Source organism: Lycorma delicatula, chromosome 2 (genome assembly GCF_047948215.1).
Source record: "Lycorma delicatula isolate Av1 chromosome 2, ASM4794821v1, whole genome shotgun sequence".
NCBI classification, from domain to species: Eukaryota; Metazoa; Arthropoda; class Insecta; order Hemiptera; family Fulgoridae; genus Lycorma; species Lycorma delicatula.
Genome location: NC_134456.1, coordinates 154,634,029 through 154,657,496, shown reverse-complemented (window position 1 = coordinate 154,657,496; position 23,468 = coordinate 154,634,029).

Here is a 23,468-nt window from a genome sequence, read left to right as displayed (position 1 = left end):
TTACAAATTAAAATAAATGCAGCTGTGGCACGTGTAATATCTATTGTGACTGTTGTCAAATTATTGACGAACAAACTGAAACGTTTGCCGTGCACTGCAGATGCGTTTTCCTAAGCCAGTGCACCATGTGTAATACGTTTTATTTCACATCACATTCTGATCTGAGGATTCATGAATGTAACAAGCAATAGCACTTTTATTTCAATATAATGGAACACAGCTGTCTACTGGCTTTAAATTAAGAAAGTTGTACCACATATCTGGAAATTTCCGGAATATCAAAAGAATCAAAAGTTTTTTTAATTTTTATCAGACGTAGGTTTCTCATTCTTACATTTTTATGAAAAGTATTTTCCTTGTGGGTTGTGTTTTTTAGAGCTATAAATATTTTACATAAAAATAAAATATAAAAGAGTTTGAAAACATACGCGCACATAAAAAAATACTATTTGAGTTCGTTTTTAAATTTAGACATTCCAAATTCAACAACAAAGTTAATAATTTATTTGTTGTTCTCAATTTGATGCTAACTTAAGAAAATCAAAAAATTAAAAAGTTTTAATTCGGTTTTATTTTGGTTGCCGGTTAAATTAATTTTTTTTAATTTTAATAAGTAATTTTTTTATAAGTATGACAACATTTTACTGTACACATAAATTTGTATTATAATAGAAAAATTTTGTATAATTCAGCATAATGAATAAATGACTACAATTTGAATCGCTTTCACAATCTGCAGTATTGTTAACATAACATTATGGATCGGGAGTGGGTGCAGATGACCCGTGCTGACAAGGGTGAGGATACCTGACGTCACAGTTCGGGGCCAGTTCTCCACCCATCGTCTGTAGACTTTTAACTACTTCTACTCGGTAAGCCACCTTGATCTGTGATAACATGCGTGTTGCACATTATAAGATGAATTCATTGCACATGCAGATGCGGTCGTAGGCGCTGTCAATCATACGTGCACAGCGTGGACCGGACCGCATCATGTTCTTTCTTTCTCGTCAGGACTGCCATCAGACGCCATCGTCGTGTCCGCCCGCTAGCCTACCCGCTCTTGTCTCCATCCGGACTGTCTTATTATTCCTTAGAATTACCTCCTGCTGATTATAAAACCTAATATTCATGTTCATTGTCTCTGAAGTACAAGCACTTATACAATATTTATTCATATATCAACAAATACACAAGTGCTTGAACAAATGCACATATTATGTTATTGCGCTTGTACGCGCACGTTTTTATATACATACGAGCATGCGCACATATGTTACGCAAACTAACTACAATTCATTCTTTGTTTTATATAGTTTCAGCATTAAATCTAATTATGTCTTTTCTAAATTTACTTTTTTATCTAACACTTGTGTAATTACAAATATTTAATTATTTATCCGATTTTTCATAAGAAACCTATTAATGAAAAAGCGTATAACCTAGACATACGTAAATCTATAGAATATATATTTTATTTAAATTTAACAAAAAAAAAATCCAAGCTTATTACAACAAAATACTAGTCACAAAAAATTTGACTTTATACAGTTAATATAATTTCATATGAGAATTACACAAACCACGCGAAGGAAATGGTTTTTCACATGTCTGATGGGTTTTACGGCAAAATTTTTGTGTCAACACTCTTCAAAATGATTTTTCACAACCCTGTTCTTTAATACTTTTGACTTGTTTTCGTATGGGGGGGTCTTAAAGCATCGGGAGTGTGGTGATTTTATACAGAAAAAAATATCAATATTTGGTAATTGTTAAGTTTTAACAGTTGAATAGTTAGTTAAGGATGTCCATACTTAGTTAATTTCATGTATTCCAGCATTACGGAGATATTAACACAAGTCTGTATGTCGTATTTAGCAATACTTTTATCATGACGCAGGTTTCACACTCTTGTTTTCCTTGCGAATGGATTTTATTCTTACAGGTGGTATTTTTTATTAAGAGACTCTCAAATTTTATTTTAATATTTTTAATAATAAATTTTAAAAAATATATATGTAAAATAAAACTAATTAATATATAAATGAAACTGGCTTTAAAACACGCTCGAAAACGTATAGAATAATTTTTTTTAAATTTCAGTTTTTTGAAGTTAGCGCGAAATTAAAAGTTATTAAGTGGTTAGATGCTTTAATTCGGGTTTGATTTCATTAAAAAAAACAACATTTAAGGAATCGATAGAGTAATATTACTTATAGAAAAGTACGGTATTAAAAAGTCCATTTTACATAAATAATTGTAGATGGCTTTTCCAAAAAAATTCTAAAAACTTAACAAATTTTCTTCTTTCATAATATTTATTGACCCTGATAAATAAAATGATATTTATTTAATTAAAAAATATCTGACGTATTAGTTTTCATTTTTATCAAACAATTTTTTCGAGGAAGGAAAAATTGTGGAAAGAAAACGTCCTCTTCAGTGATGCACATTATTACATCATAATAATAACATTGATCTTAAAAATATTAAAGTTAACATAAAAAAAATAATTTATTATCTATTTATAAAATGAGTCACCAGTAATTTTTAAAAACCGAAAAATAAAGGCAGGATGACGGAACACGATGATAGTTATGGTAAAGTGAAATGACAGGTGCCGGGCGCGTGCCCGAACGTGAGCTGTGTCCACTGCCCTCACATTTAACTTTGTCCCTAATTAAAACCTTGACGTCTCCGTTTCCGTACAGCCACCACCATATGCCACGTGACATATGCTCTCTCTTTTTGTATCCGGAAACGTACAAAATTTATAATTGTACCCACCCGTAGGTCGGCTGTAGTGTGTCCAATATTCCATACGTTAGGTAGCCGGATGATTCTGTTAATAAATGACTTTCATTAGACAGTTAACGAAGTTAATACTGATGGAAAAAAGAGACGGTAACGATCGCTACACTAAATTCATGATAGCATAACACTATTACACAATATTAAATTAAACGGAAGTATAAGTATTTCCAGGTAAAAAAGAAAGTAAGATTAAATAGTTCGATACTGCGTAATCTGCTGATTGCTGTTTGGAAATTACCGTTAGAAATGCTTATACCGTTAGAAATTCATATTTCTATTAGTACAGGTTTTTTACATTCTTAAGATTATTTTTGACCGAGCGACGTGTTTAAATCAACCTTTTGTCATTTATTTTAATTGTGGTTGCACCCAAATGTGTTATCTGAATTTTATAAAATTTTAAAGTAAGTATTCTTTCCATTAATCTGAAAGATAGGAGTATGTGTAACTGCTTTGCATTAAATTTGCAGTTTCCAGTAGTACACCTTCAGCTCTTGTAATTTGAACGATAAAGGCTTAACGAGTAATATGATCAAATTCTAAAACCCAACTCCGGTCTTCAAATTAAATTTTCTACAAAACCTCTTACGAGGTAATTCTGTATCTCAAAAATAATCCACTTTTCATGGAAAATTAATGATCTGGTCAAAGTCTAATCCCGATCTTTAGATAACAGAATTAAATTTCTTCATAAATGATTTAATAGTAATTTGGCCTCTAATAATTAGCAGAGTTTTTCTAGTAGAAAATGAAAAATTAAAGAATCAAGAAGTATGATCTTGTAGGAAATATTTCTTTTTCCTATATTTTTGAGAATTGAAACCTGAAAAAGAATAGAATGAGTTAGTTGCTAGTAGACAAACCGTTTTTCAAAAAGTTCGAGGTTCTGACGTCAGAAAAATTTTTGTTGAACCGAAGAGCGTTTCAGACACTCTGTAACCTGGCAAAGAAACTTAAAAGGGCGATCTTCACTCTCAGTTCACGTTTGGTCTTACTAAGTAAGTCAAGGTGTGTAAATTATACGTAATTATTTCTCTTCATTTTCACTGCATACTAATGCCGTATAAGATGATGATGATGTGCGACTGAAATTAACTGCTGCTCTGTTTATATACATTTATTATAGAATACATTAGGCTCAATTTTGCACACAAGAAGAAGGAATACAGCAAAAAAGAAGAAAGGAATAATTTATTAGCTGATATAAAATTTCAAGAAGTCGTCATAAAAATTGCATGAGAACGTCAATGTTTGAGTGTGAATTAATTATGAATAACTGTCAGAGAGTATTTTAGCAAACTAAATTATGTGAAAAAGTTTACCTATCCTCTAGTTTACCTATCACAATATATTTCTGTTACATTGACCAATTGTTACCAAACTTAAATGGCATCAATTTCCCATGTTCAAAAATCATTAAACACAAGGTGTAGGAAGCTTAATTGGTTGTTAGGCAGTAATTCACACTTGTCGCTGTACAAAAAATTGATCCAACAACATTTGGTTTTATAACTCTGAACCCTGTTGATCGAATTTATTCAAATTCGGTAGAAAGGTACTATTTTTGGGGGGAAATAATATTTTAAATATTTGTAAAAATTTGAAAAAAAGGTGGAGGTGTTTTGGCCGAAATAAAATCTCTAATCTTTACTGCGACACTTTAAAAAAATATTTTTCTTACAAAAGTTGTTTTTTTTTATCAAGATCAAAAATTACCAAACATTTTTGCATATTATTTGACCCGCTTCCCAAAAAGTGATTTTAATTAATTACCTTTCCTTTTTTAACTATCCTTGTTTCAGCAAAGATTTAATTGGAGTTTTCTGAATCTGTATTTTCTGCATCAATAGGCCTTCAGACTGCCTAACCATTTTTTGACCATACCATTCCAATGGTCTGTAGTAACAAAAAATATTTTTTTTAATTTGAAGAAATTTCTTATAAAGTTTATTTAAACCTACGCTTTGAGTTATCTATTAAATCTAAAATGTAAAAAAAATTAGTTTTTTAATGTAAGATCTATTAAAAAAATGGCCAAAAATATTTCCTCTATTCCTAGAAAATTACAACTTTATTTATTAAGAATTATGGAATGCAAAGATACAGATCTTTGCATTTTTAAACAATTAAAAAAAAATTAACTTTATTATGATCACTTAGAATTATTTACCTAAGATTAATTTTATTTTATCCGAATGCTTCTCCTTGAGTATGGAAGCCCCCAAAATGAAAAATATATTTTTATATTTTTTAAGATCATAAAATAGTAGTCTCACCGTTCAACTTTCATTAAGCCACAAGATAGAAATAATCAGGTTTATGTATTTATATATATCTAGGTATGTACATAAAATTAGAATTAATTATTTTTACATAAAAAGTGAAAAAAAGAATTTATAATCTTGGTTATTGTTTTTCAATAAAGAGGAATCATTTTATGACCAAGATAGAGCTTAAAAAATTGAATTGAAAGAAAGTTTTTCGAAAAATGAATTGCATAACTTGACCGGCGAAGCCGGAAAAAACGTGCATTTGACTACATAATTTTGGTAATTGAATCCGGGACCTCGGTACTGTACCGTACTAAGTATTACATTATCAGCCCACTCGTTCGATTAATAATCTATATCACTAAAACATCACGCTATAAACCCATATCAAATCCCCAATGAAATGCCAGTTAAACACATCACTTGTCAGGATTATTACGAGATATATTACTGAATTATGACGATCGGTTTCAATAACCCTTAGAGAATACAACTGACGCCATCGTTTTGAACGAGTGGGGATGAATCATTCATACTTACAATTTAATGCTCCGGGTTATCATCATGCACATTAAACAATGAGTATAAATTACCCTTTTAAATGAACATTTGAAATGAAATTAAACGTTAAGCAGTAAGACATATGGTAGGCAATGTTCATCAACTCAAGTGAAGCAGCAACGTGGTGCGATTACCTGCGGGCTTTATCGATTCATCTGTAAAAAAACGTTATTAAATTTCTGAGTTCATTGTGACGTCACCAGTTACATATATATCAGGAAAGATCAGATATAATATTAGATATCGTGATAAAAGTAACTTAAAAACATAAAACCTCTCAATGCAATAGACTCTTTCTCTTTTTGAAAATTAATATTTGTGTGAGTGTATGCGCGCGCGCGTGTTAGTATTACTTTTTAAGTTTTACTTTCCCTGCTATACTGTTATAGATAACAGTGTACTTTGTAAGGAAAAGTATGCTAATTGAGTGAAATTTTGTAGATCTTGACCTTTCATGACGACCTTTAAAAACAAGTATTTATGTATGTATGTTGGCCTATTTTTTGCTTGATATTTCCACACTAAATGGAACGATCTGGATGAGATTTGGTACAATTAATTCTATACTAGTCTCTTATGTCATTTAATTTTAGTCACTATCTTTCAAGGGAGCAGAAAGATTGGACCTTATGAATCCTGTACCCCTGAACTTTAACATATTTAAACGGTAGGTCAATTTTTTCACATATTTTAATATCCGTTAAATAGAAAAGATAATTCTTATAATATTTACCCAAACAGGAGCGCCAGAAAACATATTTTAATCATTTCCCGCTTCAAACTCGTATCACTAATTAGAAGATTCCATTACATTTGTATGTCGCTAGATATTTATTAGGTAAATTTCATTGATGGATACGAAATAAAAGTCTAATTTTCTCGTCAGTTATCGTTTTGCTTTATTATCTTCAGACTGGTTTTATCGATTTTTAAGAAATTTTGTACAATTACTACTGAGTACGAGTTGTTCATGCCATCTAATTTTGATTACAATCAGCCAAGAATTGGAGAAATACGGTCGGTCACCAATTGTAATTACCTAATTTTTTAAACTACAAAAATTACGTTTTTATTTAGTTCTTAAAAGATTAAAAATTTTGATTCAGGAAACTGATTAACATTTACATTTCAAAAAGCAAAATCAAGAATTATTATCAATTTAACTTTTATAATTATAAATTTCTGTTCTATATCAGCTAAGACAAAATAAAGTGAGAGAAAAAAAAGAAAGAAAGGAAAGAAAGGGTTATTGTATAAAAAATGAATGATTTGTGTTGTGTAATTGAGAAATAGCGAGGCAATTTTGTTACCTGAGATATACATGTTACAAAGTGAAGATTTCATTTACCGTCAGATAAAAAATTTTTTTTCAAAGTTGACTTATCAGTAATATTAATAACATGATGGATACTAATAAATTTTGGTTCTTGTTAAACCCTTAAATAACTTTTCAGCAGTTAAACGTACTTCCAAATGATCTATTTTTCAATAAAAGTTTACCATATTAAACCCCCCAGGGGCCACCAATTGCTTGGGTTTCAATTAATCATACATCTTATGAATGGTCAACCTGATATTGTACAAGACTGCAATTCATTTACATTCATACATATCATTCTTATTTACCCTCTCAAGTAATACCTTATGGTTGTTCCGAAGGCTAAACAGAAAAAGAGAGAGTTGCTTTACATCAGTGGAAAGCAACTAAAAAATTGTAAATAAAAACACATCATTTTGAAAGTTAGTGAAAAAAAAAAAAAAAAAAAAAAAAAACATTGATATATTAAACTTCAGATTACAACAATCCTAACCAACACGTTAAATATCGAAAATGGCAAAAAAATGCCCTGAGCAGTGGTTTTATACCGAATTATAGAAATTTTTGAGGTAGGACAATTAACTAATTTTTTTCTAGTGATTCACCCTTGAAAAGTTAAAGAGGTACTCTATACATCACTTTTAAAACTATCTGTGTGAAATATTAAATAGCCACCATTTTGATTGGGTTTGTCGTACGGCCTGAAATGATTTACGCCTAATTTTTTTCAATGCTCTTAGAACCCTATTTTTTCTATTTAAAACTGTTAGGTGGCTCTCTCAGAATTTGGGATGGTGTGTTCATAACCAAAAATAGTTCATTTTGAGGTAGAAATATTCACAAAATTTCATTTTTTATGTTTAACTATTGAAAAGTAATTTGAAGGTTACTGTACTCTGTTAACATTCTGTGTGAATTTTAACTTCTAATATTCTGCATGGCAACCTTACCAAAGAATTATTGACATTACTGACTCCATAATTACTACAGACTTTCTTTTTTCCTACCTCCCGAGCTGGAAATCGCAAAATTAAGCTTAGCACAGCTCAAGAGATAGTCCTTTTAACTTAAACGGGCCTTTCCGTCCGCCGGTAGTACGTCAGTTACGACAGGTCAGCCCGCCGGTTTGGATATTTTATTTATGCCTGCCTCTAACCTTTGAAATGAGGTGGCCAAGCCCGACTATGTCGTTCCTGGGCCTCAGCCTCAAAGACCGGGTCTCGGTCTTTATGCCTCATGCCTCTACCACGTACGCTCTCTAGAGAGCGCCGTGGCGGGTCTGGGTCTAATCCATCCAAAGCTTCTCTTGTAACTTGCAGTTTGCTTTATTTAATCTGTTGATAAATTAACTTTGCACTTTCTTCTTTCATCTTCTTTAGTTCTTTCGTTAGTCCGAGTTTGTACAAGAATTCCACCGATTCATCCTTCAAATCAAATTGAATCTAACTATAGATAACTTCTCATTCACTAGATTACTCAGCCTCCAACTCTTCTGCGTTTTATAATTAAAAAGCACTATTACATCCAGAAAAAGGGATCTGAACAACACTGGGTCCTTCTACATACTCTGACGTACATTACCTTTAAAGCGGAATTTTGATGCTGAAATAATAATCTAAAATTGACCTAATGTTCTTCGTCGGTTGGATCCACGTAGAATTGTGTATTTCCTTATGGGAGAAAAGCCCATTTAAAAATTGTTAAGAAAGTCCTCTACATATCGATTATTCTCATGTCATTGTCATTTACACATTCCGCTCCGTATCGTCTAAAAATTAATCTATTGCTATCTCTCTCTGTCCTTGCATTAAAATCCCCAAGAACAATAATTTCTTTTTGAGCATTAATGTCTGTGAGAACTCCTATTAAATTTTCATGAAACTTTTCTCTAGCCAATTTTTCTGTAACATCATTTGGAGCTGCACTCCTACTATTATTCATGCACAGCCATACATGTTACACTACACTAGTATTAATCTTTTGTCGATTTCTTTCCAGATTTCAACATATTTCTTTATCTCTGATGAATACCAATAGAAACCTACTCTTTGATATTTCACCCCTAATAACTCTACTGTACAAATGAATTTATTTTCCAATATTTCATTTCCCTTCCCCTTCTTCTTTGTCCCATAAGAACACATATATCCACCGACATTCTGTTCAACTCCAGATACACCTCCATATTTATTAGTAATTCTTTGAACATTCCATGTAGTCATAAAAAGTGTATGTTCCCGTTTTAGTTTATCCCATTTTCCCTGACCTTGTTCCGAGGCTTATGATTGAGATCCTTAGCGGTAAAGATTATTTTACGAATGTTGGGTTGCTGGCCTAACGCTTCTACCCCAACTTGGTGGACCAGGTAATTTTTTGTACATGTTTCCTTTCGCTAGCCTTTGAAGAGCTGACTTCAAAACTGCAAGGCAGCAGTGCTAGTTTTTGTTCTCCCTTGGTATTTTATTTCCCTAGTACTCTCCAACCACAATTAGAGCATACCCAACGCCAGCGGCGGTCCCCGATAGCAGATTTAGCAACAGAGAACTTCATCCTCGACAGATTAACTAGGAAGTACAATTACTTGAAAGTATACAAGCAAAGTATTATATAAAAAATTACTCTACTCTTTTAGTAAAACTTTGAGATACGGGACTAATAGTGATTGTATCTTCCCAACTCTTCTATAATTCTTATGAAAGTTGAATTGCCTATTCATACGTCATCCTACAAAAATTTCATAAAAATCTAGTCTGACGATATCAAAAGCAAAACGATAACTGAGGGAAGAAAACAAACAAAAAATTAGCCTCATCTCCCGCAGACGAATGAAATCGCTCAAATGTATAACCAAACAGACATACGATTAATGTAATGAATTCATCTAATTAGTACAAGGATGTGACTTTGACAACAGAAACAATAAAAAAGCAGGGGTTTTATTTTACCTCTTTATTGAGCGATGAAAAGACCAACACTTCGTATTCTTAGTTTGAAAGTATCTTAGCTAGTAGAACAAGTATGCTAGCTATCTTAGAACATAAAATTGTGTGAAAAATATACTTACCATTTCAGTAATATTTTGATGTACAGGATCGATAAAATATATATCTCTCTGACCCTTGATCGATTATAACCAAATTTAAATTAAATCAACACTCCCATTACATAGAAATCATCGTGTAAAATTTCACCAAAGTCGGTCTGTCCGGTCTGAAAATATAAATAAAAAAATAGTCAACTATTCTCGTACATACAAACATACGTACACATAAATCCTTTCGGAATTTTTCAATGATTAATTGTGGTTTTTTGATTAGAGGGGGTCCGTGAAAAATGAAGTTTTGCAAAAACTCCAACATGGAAAATCCATTCCGATTAGTATACCTTCCTTTAAATAGTGTACTGCACTGCTAATACCGTTAAGTGTATACCGAAGAATATTAGAATTCTTCAGCGAAGGAAAAAATCTTACATATTTAATTAATAATTAGTCTTACTTTAAATATTATCTTTTACGTCCTACTTATAATTTTATAGAAATGGTTGGAGGTAAAACTAACTAAAAGTTTTAAGTAAAAATAAGATAACTTTTATTTTTATTAAAGCAGCAAACTACTAGATACATTTTAATAGCTTTTAATAAGTCTATATTTTAAAACAATTTTAAATCGATTCAACGGGTTCGATGTATAATAACATATTATATATTTAATGATATACAATTTTTTTCTGCTTTATAAATATCGGTGAACGAATCACTATACAACCGGTATGTGGGGTTTGAAGGCGGAAGCCAGTGGCGGCGACATTTGCCCGCGGAAGCGATTAATCTGCCTCAAGAGGGAGACTTTCTTGCGATAAATTCCGAACGTTTCTAGATCCAGGAGCTCACAGTAGTCATTAGTACTAGTAAACAGTTGAGGCTCCTGCTACAAGCCGGAGCTGGTTTTCACGTGAATTACTGTTTAAAATTGCTATTCATTAATGCCATAAAATACGTTTTAGCTGCTGCCCGGGTACGTCACGTATAAGCAATAAATAGACTATGCTTTTAGGCCTACCTCAGGCGTCTTGCACTTTGCTTCCTGGCTTCGTATATCATTAAAATATAAGAAAACTAAACTCACCTTATCGTAAATTCTTGTTTATTTTCGTTACAATGAAAATAGAAAAAATCTATGTTTTATATATATGGAAATGTGAAGGTTATTTCAACGCATAAATATTTTCAATATTAACAAAATAATTTTTTTATTTTTATACATAACTTAAAAATGTACTGCATAAAAAATACATAAATAAACCTCTGGTTTTACAATATCATAAACTTTTATAAATAAGTACCGGGTTTTATAATAATAATTATTCGTAAAACCAAAAATAAATAAACTATACTTACTGTAATTTATCGATAATAATAATGATTATTTTGCTTTAAAATAAATATTAATATTTTATGTGATTATTATGTATCTATATATTTTATTTATACGAATTTTATTATTGTTATTTTTATATACATATACACCGGTTGTTCCAGGAAATTTCTTCCATACGTTATAAATTCCTCTCATCAAAATAATGAAAAAAGTTCACATGAGCATAGGTCGGGAAACGCTTTGATGCAGTTTACGAAAGTTTTCCTGCAGATTTCTGTTTTAAAAGGCAATAAATGCTATAATAAAAATTTATGGGCATAACGTTTTGTTTATATGTAATATTTAATGAAGGAGAATTGATCCCACAACTGGCTATCCAGTAGTTTCTGAGAAAATTGTTGTAAACTTCCCCAAAAAAAAATTGAATTGAAAAGTACGCTTTTATATTAGCATAAATTTACGGTGTTGAATAACCAGTAACCAAATAAAACTTTATTAATATAAACCAAACACAACAAAAAAAATTGTAAATCGTTCGTTCACAAGTGCAAATGATGAGCAAAAAGTAGGTCAAATTTTTTCAAAATAATTTTAACGTAACTTAATTATTATTATAGCATTTAAGATACAATATAATCAATGTGTTATTAATATTATATGTAATGTAACAATATTAAGTGCTCAAAATTTATTTGATGCTTCTCTAGCAAGGAGCGAATTAAAAATTATATTTTCCACAATTATTAATTGCATTAAAGATCTAAGAAAAAGTATACCTATAATTTAAGTATTGTCTTACAAATGGTAGTCATCAAATTTCAAATATTTATGGAAGCGCTATTCTGGGTATAAGCGGTAATTAAATTTGTTACCTTAACTACTCCTTTTTTGATATTTATCAAAATTAGATTTCAGCATCTCTATAACAAATTACACATTTATAACTATTATATGACAATAGATTTTTTTTAAATAGAAAAAGGTTTAATTTAAATTCGTGTGTTTGAATAATTCCACCTTTCAGATTTTTCCAAAAATTTAATGTCTTACATCAGTCAATGATCCATACATAGTAAACCGGAAAAAATGTTAGGTGTTTACATCAATATCTTATGAGATTAACCGAAATAGAGGTCAAGGCGTAGACAAGCATGCATGCACGCGACTAATGAATTTTTATTAATTTTAGGGACAAGATTTTCATTATTGTGTTTGGCTTTCAAACCTAAAAAAGATTTTTTTCAACTCGATTTTTGTTAATTTTACCACAATTATCTCGGATACTCCTTAAAATAGAATTTTGGGATCCAATTTTTCAAACATTTTGTGTAAGATTGCAAAGAAAAAGTAATTTTATTAATTATTTGTGTCTAGAAAATTTTAATATAACATTGTTTGACTTTTAGAGCAGAACTATTTCTTCAGTCATGACTAAAAAACAAAGTGTTTGTTGACCTATGTTTATATAATCTTTTTTTTATTATTTTGATAACAGGAAACGCCAATAAAGCATAGAAAAGTGTTTTGAAGCATTCTTTATATATTAATTACTATATCCAAAGATTTTAGGTGATTTACAGTTTCATTAACTATTATGTTGCTGAAGACTTAATTGTTATTGCAACTCCTTTACTGGAATATTTACAGTAAAGAGTATTTAAAAAGTATAAATAGTGAGTTTAAATAAAGATACTGTTTCAGGAATAATCAACCTGAGGCCAAACAAGATCAAATGAATCGGGTTTACAACTTATAATGCATATCAAACCAATAAATAAACACATTTTATCATTATTTATTCATTTTTATAATTGTGAAATGAGATAGCCAAACGACAGAACGATTTTTAAGAAGAAAATTTTAAAAGCCAATCATCTTGATTTAAATAAGGTGTCGTAACATAAAAGTATAAGGCAATATCACAGATAAAAATGTCCCCACACTTTTCTCTAGAAGTTAGATATTACTTAAACGCAACGTTTTTTGATGATTGAACATGGAGGATCTATCAACTGATCTCCAAGGTCGCCTGACTTAACACCTTTAGACAACTACCTGTGGGGCAACTTGAAATCATCAGTATATGAAAGAAGTGTAATACAAGTGAAAAATTAGTTATTAGAATTCTCAGTATGGTATAATTAATACAAAACAAATCTGTTGAAATATGGAAAGTAACCAAAAACGTTGTTCGTCGGGTAGAGTCCTGTATCCGCTGTGGCGGAAAACATTTACAGTAGTTTATTTAATTGTTTCTCAGTTGGTTTTATTGTTTTTATGTGTACTTGTTCGTAAATGTTCAATCCTTTTGTTTTGTAATAATGACAATTTTTTTTTCATTTAATTTCTAGTTAAAACTACCACATTTTGATTAGTTTTATTTTTAATAATCATAGAAATTTTTATGTTTGAATTTAGTTTCAGTGAACTCATACTATCGTTTAATCAGAATCAAAATTTCTACAAATTTTGTGTTTAAAAAACATTTAGTATTTATCTAACAAAGTTATTTTGCGCCAAAGATAAAATGGTATATCTTTCAACCTCAATATTTTGTCTTTTACCATATATTTATCAAAAACTACTAAGAATACAGTTCTGGAACCTATTTTTTCCCCAATTTTTCAAATCAAATTCCATATGAAACCACTTAATTTGAGCCCAAGAGTTACAGTCTGGCTTAATTTTACCAAAGACGCAGAAATGAGGGCGAATACTTTTGTCAGCCGACACTTACTAACGAATGATTTAATGAACTTTCTTCTTTATTTTCACCAATAAAAAACATAGGTTCCAGAACTGAATTCTTAGTAGTTTTTGAGAAATTTGTGGTAAAATACCAATCATTGAGGTTGAAAAACATACCATTTTATCTTTGGCGTAAAATAACTTTGTTAGATAAAAGTTTGTTACATTTTTTGTAAATCATTTTGTATTTTACGATATTCTTAAAGATATTTTTTAATAATGTAGATCGGTAATTTTTAAGAAATTCGACTCGGATTATTGGAAACTAAAATTATCGAAGTTCGGATAATCGTAACTATACTGTAATTTCAGTATTATTTTCATTTTATTATTCAATTTTTACATCGATGTAACTAATTTCTATTTGTACGTTTCTCTTTGGACCATATGAAAATAAAAAATTCTATTCTTTATTAATTTTGCTTTGTAAAAAAAAAAATATACTGTATACAAGATTTTTGTAGTTAGAGTGCCGATGTTAGAGGTACAATAGAAAAAAATAAAATAACCGGTACTGTAAACGTGTAATGTGTTAGATTCGTTTATTTGTATCTATCTGTCTTAAAAATACTTTTAAGATATCAAAGTAGTATATAATTATGGGAATTCATGAAACAGAGAGAGGAAGCGTCTTACCTTGATAGTAACGGAGCTGATATTTCACCTTTATTTTATCCAGTACCTGCCCCCGGTTCTCTTCCTTTCCATTATATACTAGTACTACGGGCAAATGTGCCGTGGAGTACACATCACCGTATCTAATCCGGGCAGCATTCACCCACTGGCTGTGCCGCACCAATACTATTATGATCTTTTCTATAATCATACATCACTGAATGAATGCTAATTCCGTCTATAGTCGTTGTACATTAGTCAAGTAATACACTTACATAGAAAAAAGTTAAAAATTCAGCTTGCATTAGGAGTGGTACGATTATTTTAAACGACAGTCTTTGAAATTAATATTTTAATTCACAACCCACTCATAATTTAAAAAAAAAATATGGATAAACAAGATTAAAAATTCACCTCGAAATTATATATTAAGAAGAAAAGTAAAAGAAAATGGTTGATAACTATTTATAATATACTGTGTAAACTATCTATGTAAATATAGTTTACATAGTTTTCAATTAAAGAGAAGAATTTTTAAATAAAACATTTTAAACTAATTGTTTAATTAAACTGGTTTATATTTCTTAGAAGCGTAAAAAGAATTAAGGCAGTAAGAATTTTGTTTTAATGATCTTCATCTAGGCTATTCAAAAAACATATTAAACTTTTACGATTATAATAACTATAAAAATAATTCTGTCATACAATTGATCGTTTATTCTAACAACTGTTCAAAAACCGACCAGTTTTTTCTAATCTCATTGATGGTTGTCAGCTACTAGTGGTTTTAAGATGACACAAAACATCCAGTATATCAGATGACCGAGGTTTGGACTTATGAGAGTAGCATCTTATCAATCAGATTTGGTAGGAGAGTTATACTTTCAAATCTGAGTTGGCCTCATAAAGAATTGTCAGTTAACATAGAATTGTTAAATGTGGCTTTTACCTATCGCTTCATTCAAAAAAAGCCAGTGTTTTGAGTAAGGGAAAAGTTGATTCTTGCGTCCTGAGGCGGTCACAGTACGTGCGAGTTGAATTTTAACTTGCAGTAGAATAAAGCAGATAAAAAGCATATATTTTTTTGTTAGATGATACACTCCAGCATGCAAATAGCGGGATTGTGGCATGTGGATAAATGAAGACTGACACCGTATACTTAGTTTTAGTATTTTTGAGGGTGTAGGTGGTTAATGTGTGATATTGTGACTAGTGAGTGACACACGATCTGGTAAACTGATCGGAATAGGTGTAGGTTGCTTATAGTATTTTATGTAGTGCGGCAGCTGTGTTGAAGAAGTACATTAAGGTGTTCTTAGTACAGACATGTTATTTTTGATGAAGAAATAATGCGGAAGCCCTGATCCGTACAGTGTATTAATTTCGGCGGAGGGTTGCAAGGCAAACTGCAAAAACAGCCTTTGGTAAATATGAAAAAATTTAATTATATTATTATTAATATCACTAAAAGCATCAATGCTCTGTATACAGAAGGAATTGTACAAAATTCCTTATTTTTAAGGAAATTTACATGATTTAAATCATAACTTTCTTTTCTAATTTCACCTGAAATATTTACAATTGGACCGATACTTAGATTTTGAAACTCACTCGCTTCCAAAAACGTTAAAACTTTATAATTATTATTATTGTTAATTTTAATTAAAATGCTAAGATGAATTTTAATAAAAACATTTCAACAGCAAAATATGGTTTTTGAAATCACATTTTATCAAAAACAAGATGCATTTTATCAAAAACAACTTTGAAGGTGTGGAAGTGAAAGAAAATAAAATTTTATACTTAGATAATATATTTTTTGTTGAAATTTCAGTCAGATATTTCTTTCCCATCTTATAAAATTTTTTCCCATATTTTTCGCTGAATATGTATTTACTGACAAGTTTGAAGGGGCAAGAATTATAGTAAAAACAAAGCCCCCAAAGAGTTACGTAACTTTCCCGGTATGTACGCCGTGTGATTTTTTTATATTATAAAACTCATTGAGAAATCACTGTCTAAAATTTCATAAAAATCGATTAACCCAGTCTGAAGATTATTAGTCTTATTACCCTCTTTGAATGAATTTCTCAAATACAAAACCTAAGTGATACTAACGTTACGAAATCACCTAATTAGTACAAAAATGTGACCTTGAGTCTAGAAAAGTAAAAAAAAAGAAGAAATGTGTTTTCTGCCTCCACCCTATTATGGAAGTTTGAATAAATCCATACATTTGAAAGAATCTTAGCTACCTAAGATGCATAAAGTTATATAAAAAAATGAACCTACCTTTCAATTAAAATCTTGAAATATGGAATTCATAAAGTCCCGCATCTCCTTGTCAAGTTAACCGATTGCAAACAAAATTAAGTTACATCAACGCCCCGAATACAGGAATCACTGGATGAAATTTTATCCAGATCCATCCATCCATAATGCCCGAAGATATCAAGAAAAAATAGCCCAACATAACTACATTCGTACGAATGTACATAATATCTAGAATTTTTCAATGGTAAAATTGCGTGTTTTTGATTACAGGAATTCATGAAAGTCCAGATCTATAAAATTTTCGATTTGCAAAATTTGACCCGATTAGCATACTTTCTCTTATGTAGTACATCGTGTAGCCGAGAAAGTGAAATAAATTATTGACTGATATTAAAGTAAAATCATCCTAAAATAATTTTCTTTTTTTGTTAATTATAAGACAGTCTAGAAAAACAAAACTTCATATAGATGATTAAAACAACTTATTTAGTTTATTATTTTCAAATATAATAGATAGGAACATCTTATATAAACGTTTGTTATAAATACAACAGTAAAGGATACTGTTCTATTTTATCTACACTAGAAAACTATAACCATAAAAGGTAGAACATTGACAGCTCAATTGATGAAGGTTTTGCAGTTTTTAGCTAGTGAGGGTGGAAGAAATAGGCCTTGCTAGACATGGGGAGTTTATTTTGAGTCGCGCGCCAGAGAACAGCTGTGTTGTCTCGGGGTGCAGCCGGCGGCAGTGCACCCGTACCCGGATGTTTCCTTCCCAACCCTCGCATCTCGTAGTCTATCCATCTTTCTTCTTTCAATCTTTTCTTTTCTCGGAACTGGAACAGCTCACTTATAAAAGTATGAACTTGTCTTAATCAAAAATAGCTCTGATTACTCCATTTATATACAACATTATGCTATTATTCTTTAATATCATAAACTACATTTTGTGGCAGTATAATAAAAACATGTCTAATGTATAAATTTAACCACTATCTTGAACAAATTTTCGTTTTCCTCCCTCCTAATTAAACCCTAAAATGTATTAAAAAAAATTTTTTTTTTAATTCGTGGAGGTATGTGTTAGAGGGAAATATTATTACAGTACAACAGAGGAGTATCCCACTTTATAATTACTTAAAAAATGTACAAAAATCATATAAAGTATATACATGATGTCCATTAGGCCAACCAAAAACCATATAATGAAAAATTATATTAATTACGTGGAAGGATAAAAAAAAATAGTTCTTTGTCTGCCGTATATTACGTATATTTACCTATTAAACAAAAGTAAAATTTTTTTTAACACCATTTAAAGCAGTAAAAAATTTCATTACTTTTTTCCTTTTTTGAGGATTATTCATTCATGATGGAAAAATTAACGTAGAGAATCTAAGTTCAAAGATTTAATTAACAGAAGAGCTTGAAGATGAATTTAAGAGATATAAAATCCCTGAAAAACATCATTCCAGTTTTCCTATGGTGGAAAATTTTATAAATCCTGAAGTCCTAACCAAGGAATATCTTGGTTACTTTGTTGACAAATAGATATAATTATAAATAATAAATAAGTAAGTAAATCTTAGCGTTAAGAAAATTAAAAAATAAACATTTATTCTCAAATCGTAATTATTTAAAATGAAGCATAAAAGTTGGAAAAAAAAACCGATGTAAGACAAATCAGGGACTTTCCCCAATGTTATTTACCTGCTCGCTTAAAAATATAATTAGAGAATCAACAAAAGAAATTAAAATTCTACATATCTAAAAAAAAAAAAAAAAGTAGGGGCAAAGTCTAAAAAACTTGGAGCTGATATGGCTTTTGCAATTTAAGAAATTTTAGCAAAAACAGAAGAAGAAGCAAAACAAAAAATTACAAATATTAGAAAACACGTAAATAAAATAGTTTACAAGTCTTATACAAAATGATCTGATGTGAACACTACATGTACGCCTATTAAATTACACATACACATTTTTTTTTAAATGAAAAGTACATAAAATTTTATTTCATTAATAACTTCTGATATTTTTTCATATTTTTTTATTGTTATTACTGAATTATTATTTAGTGTAAAATGTTTTACAATCATAGGTGATAATTATTAATAAATCAATAAATTTAAATTAAAAAAAAGAGATGAAGTATCATTCGAACCACTGTGCTTTTTCCCCTTGTAAGATATTTACAAGGCAAATTAAATTATTTACAGGGCAAATATTTCAATAATTAAAATTCCATTTGGCTACAACTCTGTAACCAATGAAAATAACTGCCACTTATGATATATTGTTGAAAACCTTTCAATGAGAGCTTAATACTGCAGTTAAGAAAAAGTCCAATATCCAGATTTTTGGATATTTTGGTCCAATCGATTGCAATCAAAAGCGGTTGTGCACAACTAGATGTTACTACAGTCTCACAAACAATACTTCCTTTACTTTGTACAAGGAAGTAAAAACAAAATGGCTGTACAACAAACAAATTAAAGTATCAAAAATTAAAAAATTTAAAGGGTAAATAGATTCAAATATTTAGGAAAAGCAATAATCCCACCAGGATCAGAAAAAGAAGAAATGAAAACATAGAGTATAGAAAATGGAAATAGCATATCATTTAATTGGAAATCTGTACAATAAAAAACGCACGTTAAGAAAAAACAGTGATCCTTCCAAAAGTCTTATGTGGTTTAGAAAAACTACAAACATTCTGTAGCAAAAACATTAGCAGAGTAGAAAAAAGAACCTTAGAAAAATATTTGGTTCAAAACATAAGGATGTCATGTACCGTCTATAAAAAGCAGAAAAGTTATATCAAGAAATAGAGAATATTGAAACAAGAATGAGATAAAGAAGGACAAAATTCTACGGGCACCTATATGGAATGAGCAATAACAAACTGACAAAGAAAAAAAATAAACGAAAAATACCTCCAGGAACTAAAGATAAGCAAAAATTTTTATAAATGAAAGAGATACATTTAGGAAACTGATTGATGAATCTAAATTTCAAGAAAAAATAAAACCTAAAATCTCAAGTTGGACGAAGAAAACAGAAAAAAAACAAGCAAGATAAAGAGAAAAGAAAAAAGAACTTTTGAGGAAAGTTTTTATTTTGGAAAAGAATAAAAAAGAGTTTTTCACATTGTGTGTAGAGTTCCTTGTCGGTTTGTAGTTAATTGGATCATCGGTTTTCCTTGGGTCTAAGAGTTTCCTGAGGACCTTTCTTTCTCTGCGTTCATATACTTGAGTGAAGGGTTTTGTTAGTACTTCCAAGTATTATAATACGTGCAACATTCGTGTCGGATGACTGTCTTGTAATGATGGATTTTGGTGTTGATGGAGATGAATTTTTTTATTATAGATGTTTCGGTGAGTCGGTATGCGGGTTCCAGTTTTCGTGCTCTTTCGTTCATTGCTTGATTTTCAAAGATATTGGGCGTGATGTTTTCCCCGAAGTACTTAAATTTGCTGACTTTAGAGATTCGATTGTTATTGATTCGAATGCGTTTGGTAGAGTCTTTAGTATTTGTAATGAATTGAGTTTTTTCAAAAGAATCTTTTAAGAATTTTTTATATATAAATATATTTTTTGTTTTAAATCAGTCATTAATTAAGTCATAATAATTCTGCACTTAAGCCTTCTTCTTGGCTGTTACTACATAAATTCATATCGAAACAAGGAATTGCTTTCTCTAAATTTTTGAAAATATTATAAAAGAGTTACTTGCAGTCATTCAAGTATTCTAAGATCAGCTTTAGCATCTGTCCCAGTTAAGAATTCATGCGATTTGGAAAAGCAATCAAAGTTATTGTATTTAAATGTTAAAAGGTACAATTTTAAAAGGTACAATTGTTCTTGTACTCAAAATTCTAATATTCTCCTTTTGTAATGATAAATTTTTTTCACTGCACTTTGTAAAGAATACTTGTCACATACAAAAGAGTCAATCGACCGTGAAGAATTCGTTAAGAATTCAATAAAAGTTGTCCAAAATTATGTGACTTCAAAAATGGATGTTTCATTTCGTGGTAGGATCATTAGATAAATTTTGTTAATTTGTGTTTAGTGGTTAAAAGGTTATTTAAGGGTTGGCATATTTTATGAACGTTATTTTATATATTTTATGCTTTATTTATTTATTAGATTACAGTTAGTTAATAATGAGTCATTGTTTGATATTAAGGAGTATGAAAATATAAATTATTACAATTCGCAATCTATACGATAATATAATTGAAAAAAAAAACTGAATCGAAATATAGCTTTAGCAAATGTCATGTATACATTATATTTTTTATTGACTGAATTTAAATTTACTCAAATGATTATTTAAAAATAACGATCGTAAATTGTATATATATAAAAAAGAAGATATAAATGAACTAAACTAAAATTCAAGAATTATTATAATAAGTGAATTTAAATGAATATTTATCACGTTTATTTTAATATACATCCCAAAAATATTAATCAATACGCTTTGCTTTGTAAAGAATAAAAGGATAGTGTGTGAGCTACAATTTGATTACCTATTTAACCGAGGTTAAAGTACAATATTCTAATGTAGAATAACATTTACATACAAGATTTTATTATATAATACAAACATAACGGTTCATTTTTTTTCTGTCTATAGTTACAAAATTCTAGGTTTCCTTTGGTGATTTAATGTTTACATTCACTGAATAATAATGAAAAACTGCTTTAAAAAAAATAAATAACACAAGAGTATGTTTTAAGTTTACAATGTAACAACACTCCGGTACAGCCAGTTTATTATTTCATTCTATAATTATTTTTAAAAATAAAACAATTCGAGTTAAGAACAAACAACAGATCTAAGCTTAGTTATAAGAACCTATACTTCACGAAGGAATAGTAATTTGTCAATGTTATTTAACAGGTGTGTAGGTTTTAACCATTTTATACAGTCTTCTCTAGAGGGCATTATTTTATAATACCTTTTTTTCACGCGTTTCTGTAATTCTGCTAACATAAATCAATTTTTTTTCATAATGCATACATAATTTCTATGTTTGCATTTGATTCTTTGTTAAACTTATTCTTTCTTTCCCATTTTTTTTTATCCGAATTACCATGACTAACAAATCATGCGTACCGTATTCATTATAAATATGTACAATATACAAATACACCTTTATAAACGCAGGCGTGCGTCTTCGGATGTACGTGATTACAGTTTCATGTTTAAAGTTTAAATATGATGAATCGCAATAAAAATGATATCATAAAAAAACAGAAACGGGATTTGCGTTATCACTTAAAATAATAAAAATAACAGAATGTTTTCGTAATAAAAGTAATACTAGTTATATATTTTTACTTTCTCGGCTATATACTATATAAAGAAAAGTATGCTAATCGGTGTCAAATTTTGTAAGTCGGGTTCTTTTGTAGACCTTGACATTTCATGATCTTTCTAACAAAAAAAAAAACAATTTTACTATTGAAAAATTCCAGAAGGATATATATGTATGTATACGTGTTTTACTTGATATCTCTAGGCTAGATAGATAGATAGATTCGCATGAGATTTGACACGATGATTTCTGTATACAAAGTATTAACTTACGGAGAATTAACATACATTCTAGTTTTAATTAGACTGTTTCATTACATTAGTATATAAATTTAGTTATATATTTGAACGATTTCATTCAGGAGTGGGGAAAATAAGCTTATTTTTTTGTTGTTGCTTTTTTCGTCATCCCAAGCCCCGTAGGGGAAGATGACCTTGTGACGATTGCAGTCGTCACTCCCCCAACACCATTCCTAGCGTTGCTTTTTTCGTCAGTTATCGTTTTTCTTGATGATGGTATGAAATTTTCTATGATAAAATCTGAATACGGGTTTTTGAGACCATTAATTTTGGTCACAGCTGATCAAGGTGACAGGAAGATATGATACGTTAGATTCTTAAAGCTAGGTAAAATTTTCACATATATTAATGCCTCTTAGATAGCTAAGATACTTTCTGATGATTTTTGTTCTTATTTAAATAAAGGGGGAGAGTAAAAAATCCTTTTTTTATTTGTTACTTTGGTTCTGTATTTGTTCTGTTTCATTCAAGAGTAGAAGGGTTAATAACCGTAATGGTTTAATTTTTAATCAATTAATAGGCTTTCTTGCTATCTATAAAATAGATTACTAAGTTTTATACGATGATATCGTATAAACCTTTGTACGATGATTTCTGAATACGGATCATTTATGCCATTTAATTTTGGTTACAGTCGGTCGAGAGACTGTTCGTCTTAATATTTTACTTAATTTTTCTTTTAAGTAAATTTCCTCGGTAGTAGTATCAAGGGATCGGTAGCCAGAGTTCCATAACTTTTCGCAACTCTGTGCCGGAATTTTTTCTTTACAAAATCTTCTTCTATATTTTTTATTATCCTTTACATTATCATATTTTATCTGTAATATTATTAACGAACGATTATAGGTGATTAAACATAA